This window comes from Muntiacus reevesi, chromosome 3 (assembly GCF_963930625.1).
Source record: "Muntiacus reevesi chromosome 3, mMunRee1.1, whole genome shotgun sequence".
In the NCBI taxonomy this organism is placed as follows: domain Eukaryota; kingdom Metazoa; phylum Chordata; class Mammalia; order Artiodactyla; family Cervidae; genus Muntiacus; species Muntiacus reevesi.
Genome location: NC_089251.1, coordinates 269,435,180 through 269,459,253, shown reverse-complemented (window position 1 = coordinate 269,459,253; position 24,074 = coordinate 269,435,180). Strand labels below are relative to the sequence as shown.

General features: G+C 42.1%; 1 long non-coding RNA gene and 1 pseudogene across 1 annotated transcript; both read left to right on the top strand.

The window, feature by feature from the left end:
• LOC136164260 (adenomatous polyposis coli protein-like) overlaps positions 1-10,196 on the top strand; it is a 47,913-nt pseudogene extending 37,717 nt beyond the window's left edge.
• A 5,469-nt stretch (positions 10,197-15,665) lies between these two features.
• LOC136165513 (uncharacterized) lies at positions 15,666-23,782 on the top strand. The gene is made up of 2 exons (XR_010662536.1): positions 15,666-16,255; positions 22,709-23,782. It is a non-coding gene; the product is annotated as an uncharacterized lncRNA (long non-coding RNA).
• Positions 23,783-24,074: the final 292 nt, after the last annotated feature.

Below are 24,074 nucleotides of genomic sequence, written 5' to 3'. Positions count from 1 at the left end.
TCTAGAAAGGAGTACATCAAGGCTGTATATTGTCACCCTGCTTATTTAACTTATATGCAGAGTACATCATGAGAAATGCCAGGCTAGGAGACTCACAAGCTGGAATCAGGATTGTTGGAAGGAATATCAGCAACCTCAGATATGCAGATGATACCACTCTAATGGCTGAAAGTGAAGAGGAACTAAAGAACCGCTTGATGAAGGTGAAAGAGGAGAGTGAAAAGGCTGGCTTAATATTCAACATTCAAAGAATGAAGATCATGGCATCCTGTCTTATCATTTCATGGCAAGTCGATGGGAAAAGTGGGAACAGTGGCAGATGTTATTTTCTTGGGTTCCAAAATCACTGCGAATGGTGACTGCAGCCATGAAATTAAAAGACACTTGCTCCTTGGGTGAAAAGCTATGACCAACCTAGACAGCATATTAAAAAGCAGAGGCGTCACTTTGCTGACAAAGGTTCACATAGTCAAAGCTATGGTTTTTCTAGTAGTCATATACGGATGAGAGATTTGGACTGTAAAGAAGGCTGAGCAGTGAAGAATTGATGCTTCACTGTGAAGAATTGAACTGTGGTGTTGGAGAGGACTCTTGAGAGTCCCATGGACTACAGGGAGATCAAACCAGTCAATAGTAAATGAAATCAACCCTGAATATTCATTGGAAGAACTGATCCGGAAGCTCCAATACTTTGGCCACCTGATGCAAAGAGGCAAGTCATTGAAAAAGACCCTGATGCTGGGAAAGATTGAGCACAAGAGGAGAAGGGGGCAAAGGAGGATGAGATTGTTGGATGGCATCACCAACTCAAAGGACATGAGTTTGAGTAAACTCCAGGAGATAGTGAAGGACAGCTTGGCATGCTGCAGTCCATGGGGTCACAGAGAGTCAGACTTGGCTTAGCGACCGAACAACGATAACCATTTCTTACAGGTTACTGCTTCTCTGGTCCCTCTGAAGGATGTTGGTGCAGACTTAATCATAATAAAAAGGCCCAGGAAAGATTCTCAAGACTCAAGTTCTGGCTTATAGGTAGTATGGGTATGGGAATGTTCTCTTGGAATCTCCTTATAATAAATCCATCTAGGTTTCTAGCTAGAGAGTTTGGGAGAGCAGAGTGGAGAGTGTCCCAAAATCAAGAATCTATATAGAAAGATACTAAGTCTGAAGCTTAAAGGTGATTGATGTCTACACTGAAATGAATGTCAGAACATGTTTCATCGTAGACATGGGTTTTTCCTTGCTTTGTAATGTAACCTCTTGTTTCTCTTCTGTTTCAAACAATATGTTAGTTATCTATTGCTGCCTGACAAATTTAGCAGCTTAAATCAGCAACCATTTATTGTCTTTGTAGGTCAGGAATCCTGGTGCAGCTTAGCTGAGTGCCTCTGGTTCAGGGTCTCTCATAGGCTGCAGTCGCCATGTTGGCTGGGGCCACAGTCATTTCAAGATTTGATGAGGGGAGGATCTGCTTCTAAACTCACCATATGACTGTTAGCAGGCCTGAGATGTCCAGGCTGTCGGCCAGTGGTATCATTTCTTGCCACCAAGGCCTCTGCAAAGAGCAGTTCATAGTGTAGTATCTGGCAATCCCTCAGAGAAGAACAAGAGAGGGTGTCCAGGATGGAAGCCACAGTTTTTGTAAACTTATCTTGAAAGTGACTTCTCATCATATCTATAGCAGTCTGTTCGCTAAAAGCCTTACACAAAATCTGGCCTACACTTAACCACAGGAGTAGTTCACAAGGTGGTGAATTCTAGAAGACAAGGCTCCTTACGGGTTGTGTTACATCCTCACTACCAGAAACAGTCAAAGTATTTAGATATCCTTAAAGACAGTATGCTTGCTTCAGCATAAGGAGTCATTCATTTCCTCCTGTAGATCAAAAGCAGCCCTTTGCCAAAATTTCCTTAAAAGTCTCCCACCTGCTCTCTTTATCTTGAGTCTTGGTCCCTCAACTCCATCCTCCTTATTGCAATCAGAAGAAGCTCTTAATCTCCAAGTGAGTCAGTTTCTCTGTCTCTCTCTCTCTCTCTCTCTCTCTCTCTCTCTCTCTCTCTCTCTCTCTCTCTCACAGGCACACACACACGTACACATTCTTTGTGACCTGTGCTTAGGGCCTCTGCCTCATCTGAGCTGCTGTGTGGCTGACCCTCCTCTTTTTTAAGGAGACACCTCTCTGTCGTTCACAGTCAGACAGCCCTTTACTCTACAATCCCGAGCTGAGTGCCCGCCACTCCTGTCTGCACACCTGCGCTCGTCACGGCACTGTGTGTTTACATGTTGAGCAACCTGTCCAGGCTCCATATGCAGCGAGGGTGGGGGTGTCTTACTCACTTACATTCCTACAGACTAGCATTGCACCAAGAAAGGACAGAAATGGTATGGACATAACAAGCAGAAGATGCTAAGAAGAGGTGGCAAGAATACACAGAAGAAGTGCACAAAAAAGACCTTCATGACCCAGATGACCACGATGGTGTGGTCACTCACCTAGAGCCAGACATCCTGGAGTGTGAAGTCTAGTGGGCCTTGGGAAGCATTTCATCACTCAATGGGGCTTTCTTCCAGCCAGTGTATATTTAGCTGAATATGGTTTCATGCCTTTTGATTTGGGAAAGAATATTACTCTTAGAATGTCTTCAGTGTTTGGTTTCTTCTACATTGTACTTTGTCTTTTACAACAGTTTTTTTTTTTCCTCCTTCAGTCTTTCTCTAAATTCTACTCAAGTTTATAGATAAAAATACTCATTTTGAGCAGTTATAAATGTTCACACTTTAATGGTATATTTAGCTATTTACCCTAAAGACAGTTCATTTGGAGTATCTTAGCATGAAGCTAGCTATATTTATCTATAATCTAAATTATACTGTCTATAATTTGCTTAATTTCTAGGGGTCAAGTACACGAATAGATCATGAAACAGCCAGTGTTTTGAGCTCTAGTAGCACACATTAAGCTCCTTGAAGGCTGACCAGTCATCTGGGAACCAAGGTAACGGATTATAGAGTCTTGTCGCTAGAACTCTGAGTGCTCTACTAAAACATTCTTCATGCTTCTTTTAATTTTGGCTTAAGTATTCTTTTGTTTCCATCATCGCAGTCTCTTAAAGAAATGACAGCCAGGTCTCTGCAAGCATCCTGAGGTGCAGCCCACAGCTGGCTCGCCCCCCTGAGCTCTCCCCTCCCCGTGACTTTCTGCCTGGCTGCCCTGGCTGCAGTGGTGCAGCCCTCCACTTCCCACCCTGCTGCACAGTGACCCTCAGGGTCCTCGCCAGCCTGCAGAGCTCTTCTTGGGCTTTCCTTCTTTACAGAGCGTTTTCTGACCCAGGGCCCTCGCGCCTGCCCATGCAGTCTGTGTCTGCCTCCTTTGAAGCACTACATTTGGAGCACGGGGACTATTTTTTAAACAGTATATTTTCCATTACATCTAAATACTTCCTTGTTTTCATAGCATATTCTACATACTCTTTCTTTACTTTAGTAATATAATGGCTCTGAGGAAAAGCATTACATAACTAATGTCGATATAAGAAATGAATTTTAGAGTAGCAGTGATATTATTAATATAAAACTTAATCCTTTTAGTAACTCACAATAGTTACTACTTGGGATCACTAATATGCCAGTAACTGCTAAGACTTGTACGTAAACTATCTCTGATCTTTTCCAAAACCCTTTGAATGTATTATTCTTGCCCCTCTTTTAAGTGAGAATACTAAAGCCAAAAAGATGGTAATTAAATTAGAATTCCACCCCAGTCTGTCCAACACGAGTAGTTTTTACTGTAAAGAAAACCTTTAATATATAAGAGTACTATTGCTTGAAAACTGGCAGCTTGAATACCATTTCCTTTTGGAGTGATTTTTGCATGATAATATTAAGACCTTACTACATTTTTGAATGCCAGCTACTGTCCTGTATACATGTGTGACTTTAGTTAATCTTCACAAAGAAAACCCTATTAGGTAAATTACTCCGTTTGGCAGCTGAGACAGCTGGACCTCAGAGAACTCTGGTAACCTGCTTGTGTCACACAGCTCACTTGCAAATAGTAGGACATTACCAGAAGAGTCTCAAGGTGGCTAAAGTTGCCCCTGGTTTGGAACCACTAATTTATAGATATGATGCATTTCTATAATAGCCTCAACTTTCACACAGTAGCTCTTGCTTTTAAAAAATGCGGTTGATCACAGGACAGGATGACTGGGTGCTATTTCCTGTTTCTGATCTGCTTCTGAGTAAATTCTTGGAATTTACAGGAAGGGAGTAATGATGCTTACCAGCTGCTTAAAAAAAATTAAATAAGAATATTGACTTTGTATCTCTATATGATCAGGGATCATCCCTATATGATCCCTTTATGAGAAAATACTTTTACATGTATAAGGGAGATATCATAATTTTAACAATATTATAATCTGGTGACGGTTAGCAATTGCTTAGAACCAGTACTTAGTAAATAGTAATTGCTAAAAAACATTTTCTCTTTACTGATTATGGTTGTAGATTTTAAAAAGTAAAATTTTTAATTGTGTAAAGAATTTTAGATAAACCACATTTCTTGCTCTGTATGTGTTGGTAGGTGTGTGTGTGTGTGGTGGGTGGGGGAGATGTGAGAAAGAGAAAAATCAGTTGATTGTCTTTCATTATGATAACAGATTTTCACCCACTGATCCAGATAATAGCAGTTTAGGTATGCAAGAACCTACTGTCTCCTTATGACTATATACTACCACTACTAATATTTACTCATAAAGAAGATGGTGATAATGATTATAGCAATATGGATTTTGAAATAACGCTCATTACTTCATCCTGGAAAGAGATTTTTGTTTTTGTTTCTGTTTTTGTTTGAGTTACAGCTAATATCCCATTCATCACTTCATTGGTGTTGGCTTTTGGCTATTAAAGTCATAATTTTGTTTCTAAACTCATTTGGCCCACAGGTGGAAATGGTGTATTCATTGTTGTCAATGCTTGGTACTCATGATAAGGATGATATGTCGTGAACTTTGCTAGCTATGTCTAGCTCCCAAGACAGCTGTATATCCATGCGACAGTCTGGATGTCTTCCTCTCCTCATCCAGCTTTTACATGGCAATGACAAAGACTCTGTGTTGTTGAGCAATTCCTGGGGCGGTAAAGAGGCTCTGGCCAGGGCCAGTGCAGCACTCCACAACATCATTCACTCACAGCCTGATGACAAGAGAGGCAGGCGTGAAATCCGAGTCCTTCATCTTTTGGAACAGATACGAGCTTACTGTGAAACCTGTTGGGAGTGGCAAGAAGCCCATGAACAAGGCATGGACCAGGACAAAAATCCAAGTATGTTCCATATGGTGCATGTGACAAAGCAAATGTAAAAGTTTTTGAAATGAAAAGTTTTTTAATTAGGACGGTGTCTTTATGAATCAGAGTGGGAAATTCATATTAGCCACCTGCACCGCTCACATAGTTTAAAGCTTAATTTCTCTATTTCCCTAGGAAAAAAAGTTATCAAAGGGAAATGTTGTGTGCACTACAGTACAACCAGAAAATAACAGAAAATCAAAGTAGACTTAAACAGTCATAGCATAGTTGATCTAGAAAGAACTTGAGCGATTATGTTCTCCTTCTCTTGAGATTAAGCTCAGGAAAGTGACTTTACGTAAGTTCCTTCAGCTGTGAGTGACCAAGCCGTTCTCTTATATTTGCATATCGCTTTACTCAGTGGATGCAGAGCTGTGTTATATCTGTTATTTGATCCTTAGAACAGCCTTGTGAAGTAGGAAGAGAAGATATTATCATCTTCATTTTACAGATGAAGAGACTGAGGTTCAGAGAGGCCAAAAGACTTGCCTGTGGCTTCACAGGTAGTGGGTGGGGGATCCAGGGCCAGAGGCCAGACCCCCTGACCCTCAGCCCAGTGTCCTTCCCACTTCACTGCCTGTCTTCAGGCCTTGGGGCCCCAGCTGCTGGGGTGATCAGCCACCCAGCTCTTTTCTCAGGGAGAAACCCTCTCCCCCAGGAGCAGGGATCATGGGAGTTGGGACCCTTGAGGAGATAAGTTACTTCATTCCTATAGGAAGAACCAAAAGCAGTAAGTATATAAGGTAAGACCTCCTTTCACCTGGTAAGAACCCACACATAGACATACACACAGCAAAGGACTATCGAGTCAGTATCTTGATTGGGGGAGCAGGAGAAAGACTGATGATGAGAACTTGATCTATAAAGATTTAGTAGATTTCTCTTAGGGTTAGGTATAAAGGTGAATTTATTTAAAATTAAAAAATTTTCAACAGTAAGAATATAGCAGAAATGTCCTTTCTGTTTGTCCTAGGGCTAGGGAGAATTAATAAGTTGCTTTACTGGGAGAACATTATCTTTCTGGATTGTTTTCTTTGGCTGTCCACAATTATGTAATGACTTGTATTGTGTGCTCTTAATACCTGTTCTCAGACAAGTTAAATAGAATAAATACTATTACTTCTGAAAAATAGACTTGGTTTTTCAATTTTTATTTCAAGTAACAGTTTTGAAACTTTATGTATAGCACTAAATGTGTAAGTACATTTTCTTAGACACTTTTCCTTTAAATTTTTATTTACTATCTGGTGTCTATATAATAAACTTTCTCTACTAGAGTTGCACTAGGTTTCTCTATACATTTCTATACAGCCATGTGCCTTTCAGCTTTGAAAATATAAATTATAAATAAATAGTTTTATACCAAAATGTTTTTATTATTTCAAATAACCAGTATAATTTTTAAGTTATTAGTTGAATTATAGCATAAACCTACATGGGAGTTAGTCCAGCAGACTTGGTGAAAGGCTGGTGAGGGGTAAACATTTTTACAGAACCAAGGAAAGCCCTTTACCTGTATTTTCCTTTCCATGTGTATAGTAGTTATTCATCTCTTCAGCAAATACTTGTTGATTCACTAAGCTACCATGCATGAGAAGTATATCTGCAAACTCAGTATTTTTTAGGTATAATAAACATCACTACTTTGAGAAAACAAAGCATTATGGTTTATGTCAACTTTATTTTTCAGTGCCAGCTCCTGTTGAACATCAGATCTGTCCTGCTGTGTGTGTTCTAATGAAACTTTCATTTGATGAAGAGCATAGACATGCAATGAATGAACTCGGTAAGATAAAAATGTTTCTTAATGCCATAGAAGAATCCTGAAGATTTTTTGTCATTGTTGAATTAGGATATAAGGTCACTAACTTCTATTACCATCTGTTTCTTCCTTGTAGCAAGTGACTGGTTTCAAGAGAAGACAATGTCCTAAGTGACAGAAACTGCTACCCTTTTATAGCCTAACTTGGGTTTTTAAAATCTTAGCCAGAGATGGGCGAAAATAAATAAATAAATGGGCCACTCCTGCCAATATTGTCAAGGTAGACTCTGGGTGACAGTTGGTGGGAGGGTAATTTGAATCGTTTTGAGATGTGATGATGTGGAGCTTTGTAATTATTTTTGAACTCAGTCACCTCTGATGGACACAGGAATGAATTATTATTAAGATTCTCATTTATCTTCATGGTCATCCGTACTTTACTGGATTTTCATGATAAGCAGTGTGTTTGGTATCTCTGAAACTCGTCAATAATGGAAAAAGCATTATTCTCTAATTTATGTTAGAAAGCATTCCATTAATTTTGGAAGGATTACTCTCAGTATGTATTCTCACATACTCTGAACCTTACAGAACCTGCCTCTGTGGCCCGCATTTTTCATGTGATGGTTTCTCTTTGGTTTCTAGGTTCATTTTGCACATGTGGTATTTGTAAGTTGCATCATGCTGAGCCATCTCATGTGAACCTGGATAGCTGTAGTCATGCCACAAGCAAGAAGCACGCACTGAGTCTCCATCTTGGTGTAGCTGTGCCCTTGCTTTCTGTGCTGTTTATGTTACCTTTCATTCCAGGCCCCGCTTTGCATCTCTGCCACCCTTACCATTTTCATTCATCATTTATCTTCAAAGTGACAAAGTTGTGAGTTTCTTAAGACGCAGAGAACCTGAACAGCTGAGAATGAGTGCTGTCCCCTTGAGACCGTCATTTTGGGAGGCTGTGTGTACTTGGTCTCCGCCGGCCCCCAGCTGCACGTTTCTCCCCACAGGCCCTAGCCCACTTGATTCTCTTCCCTTACTCCCCAGGTTCCTGTGAAATTGAGTATGCACTTGTGAGTTCTCCCCTCCTCAATACAATCCAGCATTGGTGAAATTTCAAGTTTGGGTGGTTTTTTTGGTTTTTTTTAACACTCATAATAATGAGAAAAATAATGAACAAACAGGAAAACTAATCCAGTTTTAAGCTCCCACAAATGTTTTCTTTAAATGTCCCTGTGTTCCAATGAACTGTAGACTAGGACTGACCCACATTAATCATCTGAATTTCCAAGTGAAATCTAGACTCAGTATTTGTTCCTCTTCCTTCTTCAGGTAGGAAGGCTACCCGGGGCATTTCATCCCAGGAGCTATGGCAGGGGCTTTCAGGTGAGGAGCAGGATGGGGCCTATGGGGGTGTTACTGTGGGGATGTAGCCACAGGGGATTACCTTCTCACTCCTAGCCTCTGACTTTGCGTTGGAGCCAAAGAAGAAACTAGGTGTGTAGACTGTGGATAGATGCAGTCAGGTAGCACAAGGGATCTGACAGTGAGGGATAGGAGGAAAGAAGTCCCAAGTAGATGAAGAAAAATTCCTAAGCCCAGTCAGCTAGGACTGTCTTTTGTAGATGCAAGAAAATTCTACAACCATTAGGGTCATTTAAGTTTGCAACTATTAGTGTTGCAAGTTTTAGACTATAATACCAGGAATGTACACATTTATTAATTTCCAACTCTGTCCTAGAAACTGTGCTAGGCACTAGATAACAAAATGAAATCCAGTAAGTGGCCCAGGTGATTCTTATGGGACTAAAAATGCCAAAGCTTCTTTCTTTCTGGCCTCTTAAAAAATACAAAGTCTTTTACACTAAATTTCATTCTGCTCAACAAAATAAATTATATGCTCTTATTCAAGTTATTTGCTTATATCCTTACCCGATTAATAAAGTCTCTGGTGCTAAATATTCAGTTTTTGTTTTACTAGATACAGAAACCTCCACCATAAACTCCTAGTTCTATTAAAACAGACACTGGCCCTGCCTATATTTCTAGATACTTTAAACAATTTTTACAATCTTTTTCTATTAAACATATTATAAGTGTTCCTTATAATCCACAGACACGAGACATAGTCGAACGAGCACCTCACACACTAAAGTTACAAATAAAAAGAACTTAAAGAAAGGGGAATACACAGGAACACTGCTGTCTTCCTTATCCAGAGCAGACTTTACTAGATTCCAACATAAGATATTTTCTCAACCCATCACTATTGTTAATACAGCTTTATTCATTTTAAAGTTTTTAAACCTGCCACAGGGAAATATTTTAACCAGGGCAGAAAGGCATTTCGAGGAACTGAAGGACACGTCTCTTCCCCTGCCCATTTGGTACCAAGACGGGTTAATGAAACAATGGAAATCTGGGAAACTAATCTTACAGGGAAAAGGATATGCTTGTATTTCCCCAGGTGGATCCAACAAACTTTTTCCTCGGAAAATTCGACCCAAGGGGGCCCCCGACATTCAAAATGGAAACAACAAAAGCCCTAAGAGGAAGACGTTCCAATACAGGCCATGGCTGCGCTAAAGACCTCCAGAAAGCACCACCCTCAGTGACATCTGTAAGGCATAGTTCCGGCCAGGCAGAAAAGGAGAGCCGACCTCAACAGAAGTAGGTTGCCTTTGTTCAGGCAAGGAGGGGCGACAGTCGGCCTAACGACAAGGCTGAGCACCGAGAGGGATCAGGGAGGCTTCATACTTATAGGGAGGTTTGTGGAAGCAATAAGGGAAACGTCAATCAGGCGGGATATTTTAAGTATTCTTTTGTTGAAATGACACTCTATAGTTGGGCAGAGGGTGATAAGTCTTCTGGGCGGGTGTAGGGGGTGGTAGGTTTCCGGACAGGGGGTGATAAGTCCCAGATAGATGCAACTGGCCTGGAGCATCAGGATGGAACTAAAATTATGCTTTGTTTTCTCCAAAGTTAGATGATTCAGCAAGGGGCCTTTGAGACTGTTGCTGTCTTTTCTAGGCCCAAAAGACTCCTTCATTCCAGACCCTGAAATCATAAAAAAAAAAAGGGGGGGGGGAGAAGGGCGCCTTATCTCTCTGGCTACTTCCTGCCGGATGGTGCGACGGTTTTGGGTCTGGAATGGAGGATCGTCCTAGGGCCCACAGTCTCCTTTTTTCTGAGCTTGAGGTGAGGCTCTCGAGAAGAAGAAAACAGTCTTGACCTGATCTCAAGAGATGGCCCGAATCCGTTCTTGGAGAAACCTTTGAAAGAGATTAAAGAGACAGGGTCCAGATAAGAGGAATAGAGTGATAAATACTAATGGCCCCAGAAAGGGAGCAGCCAAGGGAGGATCTGTGGGAACAGGTTTTGGGGAATGTAAAGGTTTTCTAACTCTTTCTGCGGCATTCAATTCTGTCTCTAAGTTCTCTGACTCGACCCTGGACTATCCCCGTTTCATTAGCAAAATAGCAGCAGTCCTCTCCTAGGAAAAGGCAGGTCCCTCCCTTTTCTGCAGTGAGAAGGTCCAGGGCTCGCCTATTTTGTAGGGCCACAGAAGCTAATGAGTTAATTTGTTTTGGGATTGAAACGAAGGACTCTACTACCTGCTCCATGTCTTCATTAAGTTCTTGGGACAGCTTGTAATAGAAATGGGCAGAGGTCCAGATGCCTCCCATCCCGGTGCCTTAGGGCTGCTGCTATCTATGCCAGTCCCAACCAGGAGGGGGGGGGGGGGCGATGACAGCTCATCTTTTTCTGTGGGAAAGTTCCCCTTGGGGGGTAAACTCTTTGTTCTAGCTCTCCCTCTTCGAGGAATGTTAGGCCTGGGGTCAGGAAGACCAAGATGCAGGGTCCACGGGGGTCTAAGGAGAGGCATGAATATGCATAGGTCCCACAGAGAATGAAGATTCCTGGATTGGTGCAATTATTTGTGCTGTTCCAGAGAACCCAAGTGGAACAGAAGGAGGGAGTGGAGTTTGTAAGACCAGTGCAGTTGGGACTAGAGTAGTCAATACAGGTTAGGTTTGAAGAGGCTGAGAGTAAGGACATTGTCAGAGACTGGCCCAATGAGTTGTGTAGTTTTCTGTTGGGAAGGGGAAGTACAGTTGCCCTGTGACAGCCAGGTTGAGGGTAAGGGAATGGCTCTGTGTGGTGAGGGAGAGAGTGACATGCATATCCAACACTGGGATGTGTGTGGTGTGTACTGGAAGAATTGAAAGGAAGAGTTGAGAAGGCGGGGAAGGTGTTGGTTGCCAGAGGTAGGTTTTAGGAGAGGCCGTAATTGGGAAAGGAGGTCTAGGTGTTTGTAAGGCTCAGGGGTCAACTGTAACCGGGAAATTATGTTCTTTGTAACTTGTTCTTGTTTCTTTTCCCGATTTTGATCTAGTACCCCACCCCCGTCTGAGTACCCCCAGTGGGTAATGGGATAGAAACATATGTTTCTTCCATTTGGCTTATGGCAGGTACTCATGAAACTCCCTCTCTTTTGTACTTTGACAGTGAGTAGGGATTTGGACTTCCCGCCCCCGAGGTTCATGTCATGGTGCATGGTTTTGGAGCTGTATTGTAACATGAGGAATGTACGTAGGAATAAATGTCTGAGCAGGGGCAGGGAGTAGCCAGGAGGCTGGGGAGTGCAGCAAGGATAAGGAGCAGGGGAGTCATGGGGCTGTTAGTTAGACAGTACAGAGGAAATAGCACCCTAGGAGTAGAACCCAGCTAGCAATGTAGGCGATACCCACGGAAAGATGAAGAATAGGTGGCCAGTCCTGAGGGGAGACAGTTACTAGGCCTACAGCAAGGATTAAGATTAGGAGTGCAGCTATAGTTAGAGAGACAGGGAGAGGTCAGTCAGGGTGAGGGGCAGAAGGCCCCAAGTTGGTGGTGATTTGAATCTGAGGAGGAACAGTGCTCATTAGGATGTAGAATGATGTAGAGAATGAGAGTAAAGAAATCAGTTTCGTCTGGAGTCAGGTTGTAGAAGGTTCCCTGGAGCCACAGTTGAGACACCAGTGCAGTCAGGTCTTTGAAGGAAGTTCCTGTTGGGGCGCTGATCCAGAGGTCTTGTAGTAGTTGGGTCAGGAGCAGTTGTAGGTTGAAGAGAGTCCAGGTCATTCAGTGTCCTCTCCGATAGTTGGCAGGGGTTGTCGCTGGGTGAATTTTAAGGAGGTGGGTGCTGTGCGGGAGACCTGATAGGTGTCATTTAAGGAGGGCAGCGCAGGATTGGAGGTGACCCATTTTAGACGAGAGAGGTGTACCCAGGAGGCGACCTTTTTGAATTTAGCTGCAGTTGGGGCAAGGAGGATGACTTTGAATGGTCCCTGCCACTGTGGGGTTAGGTCACCCTGGGGATGATCAGACAGATAGGCCATGTCCCCAATTTGTAAAGGGGGCAGGGAGGCTTGGGGGTCAGGGGCAGGCAGATTGTGACTGATGTATTTCCAGAGGGCATTGCGGAGTTGCGTCAGCAGAGGGGGGAGTGTAGGAAGCTTGGTATGGGAGGAGGCTCAGGGGGGAGTCCAGGAGGGAGCCTGGGCCTTCCATACATCACCTCAAAGGGGCTCAGCCCCAGGGGCTTTCTGGGCAAAGCCTGTATTCTGAGGAAAACAATTGGTAAAAGTTTACTCCAATTCAGATGTACCTCGAGGGTTAGTTTGGTAAGGGTTTTTTTGATTGTTCTACTCATCCTTTCTACCTTTCCTGAGGACCGGGGAGGGTATGGAATGTGAAATTTCCAGGGTGTCTGTAAGAATTGAGGAAGTTGTTGGGTGCCCTTGGATGTAAATTCTGGGCCATTATCAGACTGTAGGGATGAAGGCAGGCCAAACCTGGGGATAATTTCTGTGAGGAGGATTTGGGCCACTGTGTGGGCTCTTTTGTCTGTAGTGGGAAATGCTTCTACCCATCCCGAAAAGGTGTCCCGCAGGAGGCTCCGAGGACCGCGGCCCCGGGCCAAAGCGACACACCTCCGGAGCCACGTGAACCCTGAGTAGCAAACGGGATGGTGGGGGGCGGTGGGGGGGGGAGCGGTGCGGCGCCGCTCGCTGCCCCACCCAGCTCCCGCAGGCTCGCAAGGCCGCTCAGGTTCCCAGAAGCGCCCCGGGCCGGGCCAGGCGGGTGCTGGCTGGGGGTGGCGGTGTGCGGGGCTGGGGCGGTGTCGGCTGCTCTCAGAGCTGCAGGGCCTGGCCGGCCGGAGTCCAGTCACGGGTCGTGCGGCTGGCTCAAGTGCAGCGCGCGCCCCCCGTGGAGAGCTGCGGTTCAAGGCCCGACCAGCAGGTCAGAACAAAAAGGGAGGTGCAATGCAGAGCTCTTAGGGCGCCTGGCAGCTGCCTCGGTCTAAGGACATACCACCCTGAACGTGCCCTGTCTCCTCTGATCTGGGAAGCTGAGCAGGTTCGGGCCTGGTTAGTACTTGGATGGGAGACCGCCTAGTAGTTAGACAGTTTTTTTATTTTTCTGAATGCTTACTTCAGAAAGTTAGAATTGGATGACTGTAAACAATAAAACGAATAATATTTTCATAATGTTAAGAATACAGAGTTGGATATTCTTTTTCCTGTTCTACCACAGCTAACTGGAAGTCAGTTGTAGTAAGTGTGTATATATATATATATATATATATATATGTATGTATAATTTTTCTTCTTCTCTATATGAATTTGCAAAGAGGTTTCTCTTAAAATACTGTGTTAATGTGCTATACATTTACCCCAGACTCTGTCTTCAAGTTGGTTCTGCCTAAGACTCATATTCAGACTTGACAAACTGGTATGTTTACTCATGCAAATGTTCTCTTAAGTTATGTGAATGAAAGTGTATTTGCTAGAAAACCTGCCTTTCTTCAAGATTCATGTCAATCATTTTGTGGCCGGAGACAACTCACCCGGTGCTTAGGTTTTCGCAGAGTACATGTTGTAGGTGAGGGGCCTGGTGCTATTCTCTTCAGTTTTGAGACATTTCCTTTCTCTAATTAACAGACTGCTGGTAGTTATATGACATCTGGCCAAAGACTAGCAGGGGGACACTCTTTCCGCCCCCTTCTGATGCCTATGTCAGAGGCTTTCTCTATCTCCTTTATACTTTAATAAAACCTTATTACGAATAAGTCTCGATTTGAGAACACATTACCAACATATACTGGTTTCCAAATAACTTTTCTAAAATACTGTAGAAAAATTTCATATCATGATCCTTCTGGTAAGCTGTGAAATTTCTTCAAAAACACTAGATTTATTATTTCTCGCATTATCAACTCACAGCCTATACCACAAGCTGAGGTTTTTTTATATAAATGGGACTAAAAAACGCCGAAGCTTCTTTCTGGTCTGTTGAAAAATACAAGTCTTTTACACTAAATTTCATTCTGCTCAATGAAATAAATTATATGCTCTTATTCAAGTTATTTGCCTATATCCTTACCCCATTAATATAGTCTCTGATTCTAAATATTGAGTTTTTGTATTCCTAGATACAGAAACCTCCACCATAAACTCCTAGTTCTGTTAAAACAGACACTGGCCCTGCCTATATTTCTAGATACTTTAAACAATTTTTGCAGTATTTTTCTATTAAGAAAAAACGCCTCAGGGTGGTCCTCTCTCAGGGTCCTTGCCCCTGAGCCTGGGGGCCAGCGAGGGGCTCCACACTCCCAGGCCAAGGCAGAACCACATGCACACGTCTGTTCCTGCCCCCTGCACCGTCAGAGAGCTCGGGTGAGCCAGAGTCTGTCAGGCAGCTCCTGGGCAAGCCCAGCAGCACCGCCTGTTGCCGGGAGCCAACACATGAGACCCTACCCCTAAAAAGGCCATAGGGGAGAAATCCTGACAGGCAAGGCGAATCAGGTTTTCAGGGGTTTCGAAAAAGTCAGCTCACGAAACCCTACCCCTAACAAGGCCATGAGGGAGAAAACCTGATGGGCAAGACGAATCAGGTTTTCAGGGGTTTTCGAAAAGGCTAGTTCACAAGATCCCACCCATGACAAGGTCACGAGGAGAAAGCCTGACAGGCAAGGCAGATCAGGTTTTCAGGGATTTTGAAAAGCTGCCCCCGGCTCTAACCTTAAAGATGATATCTGTCTTTCTGATGCCTGCCTCAGTGGACTACTCCCTAATTTCTCTGACACAGACAGGAAGGCCTTCCCCGATCTCTTCCCAAATAAGAATCAATTTAGAACTTTAATCAATAAGTTTCCCAGGTGGTAGTTTTTTATGAGATTATTCAGGGTGAAAGGAGTGTTTTAATTCAAACACCTCTGCTGGTAGTTTTGTTAGCCAAATGCATTTATGCGCTTGGTACTAATATGCATGATTGCTTATAATATCCTAATCATAAAATAGCATGAAGAACCTGATTATATAAAAGCCCTAATAGACATAGAGCCCTTTTAAGGGGTAAAGGAGTCCTATTAGAAAACATAAGAAAATTATTCTATAGGTGGTTATTGGGTTGTGATTTGCTTGCTGTGTTTTGCTTGCTGTATTTTTGCCTTTAATGTGCTAAGGTTGTGTTATAAAAACCATTGTTAATATAGTTAAAGATCTAGACAAATAAGAACTTAGCCCTAGTGTGGTAACAATGAGACGGTTGTTAATTGTTAGCCAGGAATACTAGGCAGAAGTTGCCTCACTGAAGCCGCAGAGTCTGTATGGGGTAAACTTCTTAGATAAACGCAACTGACAACTTTTGCAGTAAGATTAATTTTTGTATTAACAAGAATATAATTCTACTCTGTACTGTTTCCCTATGACCCTGTTACCTTTCAGTTAAGGTCACCATAAAATCGGAAAATAGGTTTACAATCACTTGACCTGCATAAAATGTTAATAGCCTCAAGGCCAGAAGATCATGTACTAAAAATTACTATAGAATTAGAAAGCAAAAAAATCCTGCTTTTCCTAAAATTCAAAATGATGTAATGCTAATCCTGTGAAATCATGAGTAAACATCTTGTACCTTAAAAACATTCTGTGAAAGGGTATAAAACCGGTTGTCAGAAAGTAAAACACAGACTTGGGCCTATCAAGGCTAGTCTCACGTCTCTCTCTCTCTCTCGCCGACGCCGTTCATCCTGAGGGTACCCCCTGGATCATGTCGAGGCTGGATCCCGGCAAGTGGCACCACGAACAGGGAACCCGCAGGTAAGCCCCCCCCCCCATTGTTCAGTTTTCAGGACGGCTAGGACCCCACTAGGGTGCTGCAGGGCCCCCTGCATAAGATAGGTAGGGTGAGAAAAGTGGGTAGGCTTTAGGTTTCTTCTTTACAACCCTACTAGGGCGCTACAGGCCCCCCTACATAAGAAAGGTAGGGTAAGAAAAGTGGGTACGTTTCAGTTTCCTTCTCTAAATTAAGCCTCTTCCTTTTTTCTCTTTTTTTCTTCTTCTAATTAGCAACAAAAATGGGTAACAGTGAGTTAAAAGAAAGACAACTTTTTATTGGAATCATAATGCAACTTCTTAACTACAGAGGAATTAAAGTTAAAAAGACCAGTGTTCAGTCCTTTTCCCCCTTTGTCCAAGAGCAATGTCCTTGTTTTCCAGAAGACAGCAGTTCTCCTGGGTTCCCTTACCCTCCTGCCCTCCACCCCGGTGCTCTTTCCAATGAGATCTCTTGCTTTCTCAGCACATGTGTCTCCTCCGACAATTCATTTATAAGAGCTCAGTTACGGGCCCTAGAAGGGGTCCCCCTTCCTGCAACTGGTGGGAACTCTTCTTCCCTGAGACTGACATCCTGACCACTCAGGGTACTCAGAGGCCAGCTTGCCTGCCAATGGACCAGACCCAGCGGCCGCAACTGGGACCCTTTTGTCCCTGGTCTCCTCCTGACACAGACAACTGGCCAGAGTGCCCCGACTAGTAAGGAACAAGAGACTTTATTGACCTCTTTCCCCTTCCCTCTCTCTGTCCTCTCCTTAGCCCTTCCTATCCCTCCCGTTTTTCTAATCCCCCAGTAATTTGGTCGAAGGGCCTCAGCTTGAGCTGAGGATTGGAGACTGATCACCTCCTCTTGGCAGAGAACTCGAATTCCGGTAGGGCCGAGTTCCAGTCCTCCCTTCTCTGGATGCCTGGGTACCTGCAGGTGGCAGGAGACGTCTGTAAGGCCACCCTTTTTGCCCCCCCCTTTCCCGCCTCCTCCTCCTTCTCCTTTTCCTTTCCTCCTTAAAATCTTTGAAGACATCTGAAGTTCTGTGTCTATCTAGAAGGTTTTCTGAGAGACTGTATTCTTGTATTTAAGGGAGTGTCTGATGAGGACTGCCAGGTTTATATGTGTGTGTTTTAACTCTGTGTTCTGTGTTGTGATTTTTGATGGCTATTTTGCTTTTTGTTAGAACTTGATTTTCTTTCCCTGTGCCTTGAGACCAGGGAACACTTATCTAGACCATCTCTAACTCCTGAGACTGAGAGAAAAAGGGGAAAAGCCTTTAAAAATTTTTATTTATTTCAACTTTTTTATAAACTAGTAAATTTTATATTATAATATCTAATTCATCACCAAACTTAAAATATGAAGCTAGATCTCACACTGTGTCTAAATATGTCTTGGTATATCTTTGTCTTTGGGTAGTATTTTTTAGGTTAATTTGTAAAAGAGCTCTATTTAATTGGCTTAAAAAAAAAAGGTAAGTGCTTACAAATCAAATAATTCTAAATTAAACAATAAATTCCAGGTTCAGGTAAACTAAAAAATATTCAATATTAAATACCTGATATTAATGTTTGTTTGTTGACCTATCTAATATAGACATGTCTTAGAGTAATTAACATCTAGTAAAATATTTTCATTATGCCTAGGTTTATTATAAGTTAAATGTTGTTATACTGTAATATCTGTTACAAGTTTGTCAGCAAGGAAAGTACCTCAAGTAAGAAACTTAAAAAAAAAGAAGGTAAGTGAGATATGAGCTTTTAAACTTTATTAAGATTAAAAATATCTGTCTAAAACAGTTTCTCTAGGTTTTGGTAACCTAAATTTCTAAAGTTGTGCTAAACTAATAGCAGAAGTTTATTAAATAGCTTGGTCATTTCCAAATAAAATAAGATTCTGAAACATTCATTACTGAATACTAACTTACAGAGAAACGAAAGATTTTAGACTATTAATAAATAATGTTTGATGCCATCCTGAGATGTTCATTAGAAATTTTTTAGAAATTATCACTGGTATTTATGTTCACCAATCTATAGAGTGCTAATATAAAGGTAAATTCTTGGTTGCTTAAAGAAAGTAGGATGTGTGTGTTCAGTAAAAAAGGTATAAAAAATAAAGTTACATTTTACGAAGGGAAAAGAAAGTAAGTCTGACTTACAGGTGGCTGTTTCAGGATGGGAGAACAAAGTAATGGGTACAAAAAGTGTTAAGAAGGCTTGATGGAAAGTACACTCCAAGGGAAGAGTTTTGTGCATAAATACAAGTTTTCTTGAGACGTTGAACTGCCTTTGATAATGGATTTTAAGTTTCTTTACCTCTAAAGTGGTCTGTTCTATGTTTACCTTTAAAATCTTTTTTACTTTGGCTAAGTAAATATATTATTTCACAGTGATCTATATGATTCTACCTGACAGAGTACTATAAACCCTTTTGATATTTATTGACAAAACTGCCTAAATAACTTGACTTCTAGCTGACTTTGGGATGCTTCAGAGGGCCCCTGAGACATCCCAAAGAGCTATTAAACTACCTGAGTTCATTTGACCTGTTAAATTGCATGGGAATTACTGTTGGAGGAGTGATAAATCTTCAGGTTATATTGTATGGTTGATGTTACTTATATAGATATCCTAGAAATTATGTGAAATTCATGAAAATCTGATATGTCCTGGTAAAATATTGTCAGTTATAATTTTAGCTATCACGTTAAAGTGTTAGAAGTCACAGCAATGACCAGGCTACAATTTAATTAGATTTTAAACATGCCTTGTATGGTTTCACTCTCATGCCTTTTAAAAAAATACTGCTGGTTCTTCGAGATTTATAAAAAGACTTTTCTAAGATTAACTAAAAAAATTTGTTTGTTTGCTATCCAGTAAATTGGTAACAGACTGGAATTTAGTCTACTCTCTATGTTAAGAGAAAAAAGTTTTCTTAGAATGAATCTTTCAATAAATAAGTGTTATTTAAGATTATGGTACATATAAAAGCTCATTCTGCTTCTACCAAAAATAACCCCTCACTGTTAGACTTGTGCTATCTTAATGTCTTAAAACTGACAACGCCCCTGCTTACACTTCTAAACCTTTTCAGGCTTGAATATTGGGGCAACGACATTAAACCCATTCATACCCTTCGTCCCGTCACAGAACTCATCAGAGCAACCCCAAGCAGTGCAGGACTGGACCTCTGTTCCACCGTCACAACAATACTAACACCTGACTCCACCGCTGTGAAAGTTCCCACTGGTGTTCATGGCCCTTTGCCTAGAGAAACGATGGGACTATTAATAGGCAGGAGCCCCACATCCTTACATGGGATCACAGTGATTCCAGAAGTCATAGACTCAGACTATACTGGTGAAATTCAAATAATGGTGTCTCCCCCCACTAAGACTATTCAAATCTATAAAGGACAGAAAATAGCTCAGTTGCTGATGCTACCTTGTCATGCTGACACAAGAAAAGCAGCTTCAGCTGCCAAGTGTTGGGACAGGGGGTCTGATTCAAGTGATTATGCCTTTTGGGTTACACAAGTTACTCAAAAAAGACCTATGAAGACAATTCTAGTTAATGGTAAAAAGGTGACTGGCCTGCTAGACACGGGAGCAGACATTTCCTGTATTGCGGGCAGTGACTGGCCCAGTGCTTGGCCAACTCAAACCACAGCTAATGAGTTGGTTGGCATTGGTAGAGCACCTTCAGTGACAAAGAGCTCACAAATTTTACTTTGGTATGTAGATAAAGACTGCCAGGGACATTTTCAACCTTATGTAATTCCTTCATTGGGAGAGATATTTTTGCTCAGATGGGAGTTTTGCTGTATTGCCCAGATGAAAAGGTGGCTGCACAGATGTCGCAGATAAGTTATAATCCTTTTATGGGTCTGAGTAAAGATCAAGAGAGACAAATTGAGCCAGTTGTCCCAAAAATAAGAAGAGAGAGACAAGGCTTAAGATATCCAAATTTATAAGAGAGGCCATTGTTCTCGCTGCTGACCCCATAGTCTGGAAATCTCCTGATCCGGTGTGGGTGGAACAATGGCCTTTAAATTCAGAAAAACTTTCAGCAGCACGACAGTTAGTGAGAGAACAATTAAAGGCTGGACATATAGAGTCTTCAAATAGTCCATGGAACATGCCAGTTTTTGTAATAAAAAAAAAATCGGGGAAATGGAGACTCTTGCAAGATCTAAGAGCAATAAATGCCACTATGTAAGATATGGGAGCCTTACAGCCTGGCCTTCCCTCCCCTGTGGCTGTTCCCCAAGGCTACAATGTTATAGTGATTGATCTTCAAGATTGCTTCTTTACTATTCCCTTAGACCCTCAAGATAAAAAGAGATTTGCCTTTAGTCTTCCCTCAGAAAATTTTAGACAACCTCATCAGAGATTTCAATGGAAGGTTCTTCCCCAGGGTATGAAAAATAGTCCCACATTGTGTCAAAAGTTTGTGGACGCTGCCCTACAAGGTATCAGGGAGAAACATCGGGATGTCTATCTAGTCCACTATATGGATGATATATTGCTAGCACACCCGGATAGGGTTTATTTACAGTAAGTTTTGATTAAATTGCAAGAGACTTTGAATCGCTGGGGCCTAAAGGTGGCCCCTGAAAAAATCCAAGTGAATATGCCTATAACATATGTGAGAAGAATCCTAAATAATGAAACAGTTACTCATGTACCTTTGCAGCTTAGAAAAGATAATTTGGTTACTTTAGATGATTATCAAAAGTTGTTAGGGGATATAAATTGGATTCGGCCCTTTTTAAAGTTGACTACTTCTGATCTTAAGCCTTTCTTTGACATTCTTCAAGGGGATCCAGACCCCACCTCTGCTAGAATGCTGACACCTGCAGCCAGGGAAGCCTTAATGAAGGTAGAAGAAGCTTTAGATAAAAATTATATTAAGAGACTTGATTATAGTATGGCATGGCAATTTATAGTGTTGCCCACAGCTGTGGCCCCTACAGGGGTGCTTTGGCAAGAGGGTCCCCTAGAATGGTTGCATTTACCTGTCACGGCCAAAAAGGTTGTGGCCTGTTATCCAGGACTAGTGACTACTTTAATAATTAAAGGGAGACATAGAAGCATTGAAATGTTTGGAAAAGAACCATCTGAAATCATAGTGCCTTATAATAAAGAGCAACTAAATGCCCTTCTATCATTAAATGAAGACTGGCCGATTGTCATTGGTAATTATCCAGGACAAATTTTACACCATTTACTTGCTAGTCCTTTATTAAATTTCCTCTCACGACATCCGGTGATATTTCAAGAAAGGTGTCAAGTTTCCCCTATCGAGGGGGCAATGTTGGTGTTTACAGATGGGTCTTCTAATGGAAAGGCTGCTATTGTCACCCAGACTTCAAAAAGGGTTTTAAATACTGGGGAAACATCAGCCCAGAAAGCAGAATTAACAGCCGTGATAGAGGCGTTCAAAGAGTTTTTAGACCAGGCTTTTAATTTATTTTCTGACTCACAGTATGTAGTTAGGTTGTTCCCTCAAATTGAAACGGCTGTTTTACCAGAAAATAAAACCACAATTTTTATATTGTTATCTACCCTTCAACAGCAAATTTGGAAAAGGTCAAAACAATTCTATGTTGGACATATAAGAGCTCATTCTAATTTACCTGGACCCCTCCATACGTTTAACCAAGAGGCAGATTTGCTAACCCGAACCATAGTGGCCAGTGATTTTGAAGATGCTAAAGCCTCACATGCTATGCATCATCAAAATGCAACTGCCCTTCAATACCAGTTCCACATTCCTAGGGAATCTGCACTCGAGATTGTTAGAACATGTCAACTTTGCCCTACTTCAGTTCCCGCTTTGCTTTTTGGGGTAAATCCCCGTGGCTTACTACCTAATGTGCTTTGGCAGATGGATGTAACACATGTTCCTTCTTTTGGAAAACTATCCTTTGTGTATGTTACTGTAGATACCTTCTCCCATGTCATTGTGGCTACTGCCAGAATGGGAGAAGCCTATAAAGATGTAGTTCAACATCTTTTTGCCTGTTTTTCCTATTTAGGAATGCCAAAATCAATTAAGACAGACAATGCTCCAGTTTATACATCTAAGTCCCTTAAAAATTTCTGTGCCCAATTCGGTATATCCCACTCTACAGGAATTCCTTACAATCCCCAGGGACAAGCAATTGTAGAAAGGGCACATCAGACACTTAAAACACAAATTTCTAAATTACAAGAAGGGCAGTTCAAATACAGTTCTCCACACCACGTTTTGCAGCACGCCCTCTTTGTGCTCAATAACCTTAACGCTGATCAAGCCGGTTTAACAGCTATGTTCCGTCACTGGAACCCAGAACAAAAAGATATGAAACCTTTAGTAAAGTGGAAAGACCTCCTTTCCGGACTATGGAAGGGACCTGATCCCTTGCTAACCAGTGGGCGAGGGTATGCTTGTATTTTCCCACAGGGTGCTGACTCGCCAATTTAGATCCCAGACAGACTGATTTGCCATGTCGAAGTCCCCCAGACCTCCGGTTCCCTCGCAGCCTCAGCCACAAAAGAGGAAGAGCACTCCTCTGCCCTCGCCTCGGTCACTCACCCGGGAAGTCCAGCAGACTTGGAAATGACCGGCAACAGAGATCCCGGAGGAACCAACGGCGGATCCACCCACTAAACAGATGTCATGGCTTTGCATGAAAGATGGCGCCCAACCTCCTACTCCTTCACGTCGCAGAAGACCACCAGGACGTCCTGCGCGGACAACTCAACAAGCCTCCATACCCACATGGGGACAAATTAAGTCAGTCTGTCATCAAGCACAGGGAATAGTTTCCCTGCAGGGATCTTCAGCCTCTCCCGAAAGGGTTTTTATTGCTATGCTTGCTTTACTGTCTTGTCAGGCAAGTGCTACCTCCTCTACTTCAGAAAAATACTGGGCATATTTCCCTGGTCCCCTGACCTTCCAAGTAGTTACTTGGAACAGCGACCCTATACGGGTCAACACAGACCAGCCTCATCTCTTGGGAGGATCCTATAGTTCTTATGATAAAGATCATTATCCCATCAATTTTAACTATACTTTTAGGGGATTAACAGATGACCTTCCCCTTTGCTTTAACTTCCCCCATAGTCATACAAGTGATCTCATCACTCCCTCTAAGGAGGGACGTGTTGGAGCCTCCAAAACAATTCTGACAGATTCTCCAGCATCAAAATTTTCAGACAATACAGGAGATCGGCTGGTTTGGATATTACAGGCTCATATGCCTGGGGTCCTTGACCCCTATAAATCTTTGTTCCTTAATGCTCCACCAAAATATCCAAATTGTATTGATGTTGCTCCGTCAGATGTCATATGGAAAACTATAGACAACCGCCTGGGATACCCAGTATGGAAATCTTGTACTTATAATTCAAACATAGATTATAGAATACCGGGAGGTGGAAATTATTCGGTACAAGACTGGAGCAATCCAAATCCAAGTCAGAATCTAGGAGCTGTCAGTAGGCTTAGCAATTAAAATAATGATTCCCTCCCTTGGCCATTGGTGCCCAGCAGATGGCATTATAATCAATTTGTTCCCCCCATGTTGTCCTATACAACTAAGGGTAAAACTTTTTGACAGCCAGAAATTTGGAGAGCCCTTGCTGCCACCTCCATTGTTACTTTAACTCGACCAGAAAACAATTCCACCTATTCTGTGCTGGCTTGTTTACCCTCCCCTTAGGTTTTTTTGTTTACTAATGATTCAAAAAGACTTCGTATACAAATGAATCATTCAGGTGGACCAAATATAGTCTACTGTGAACAATGCATGCTTTCATCCTGTTTA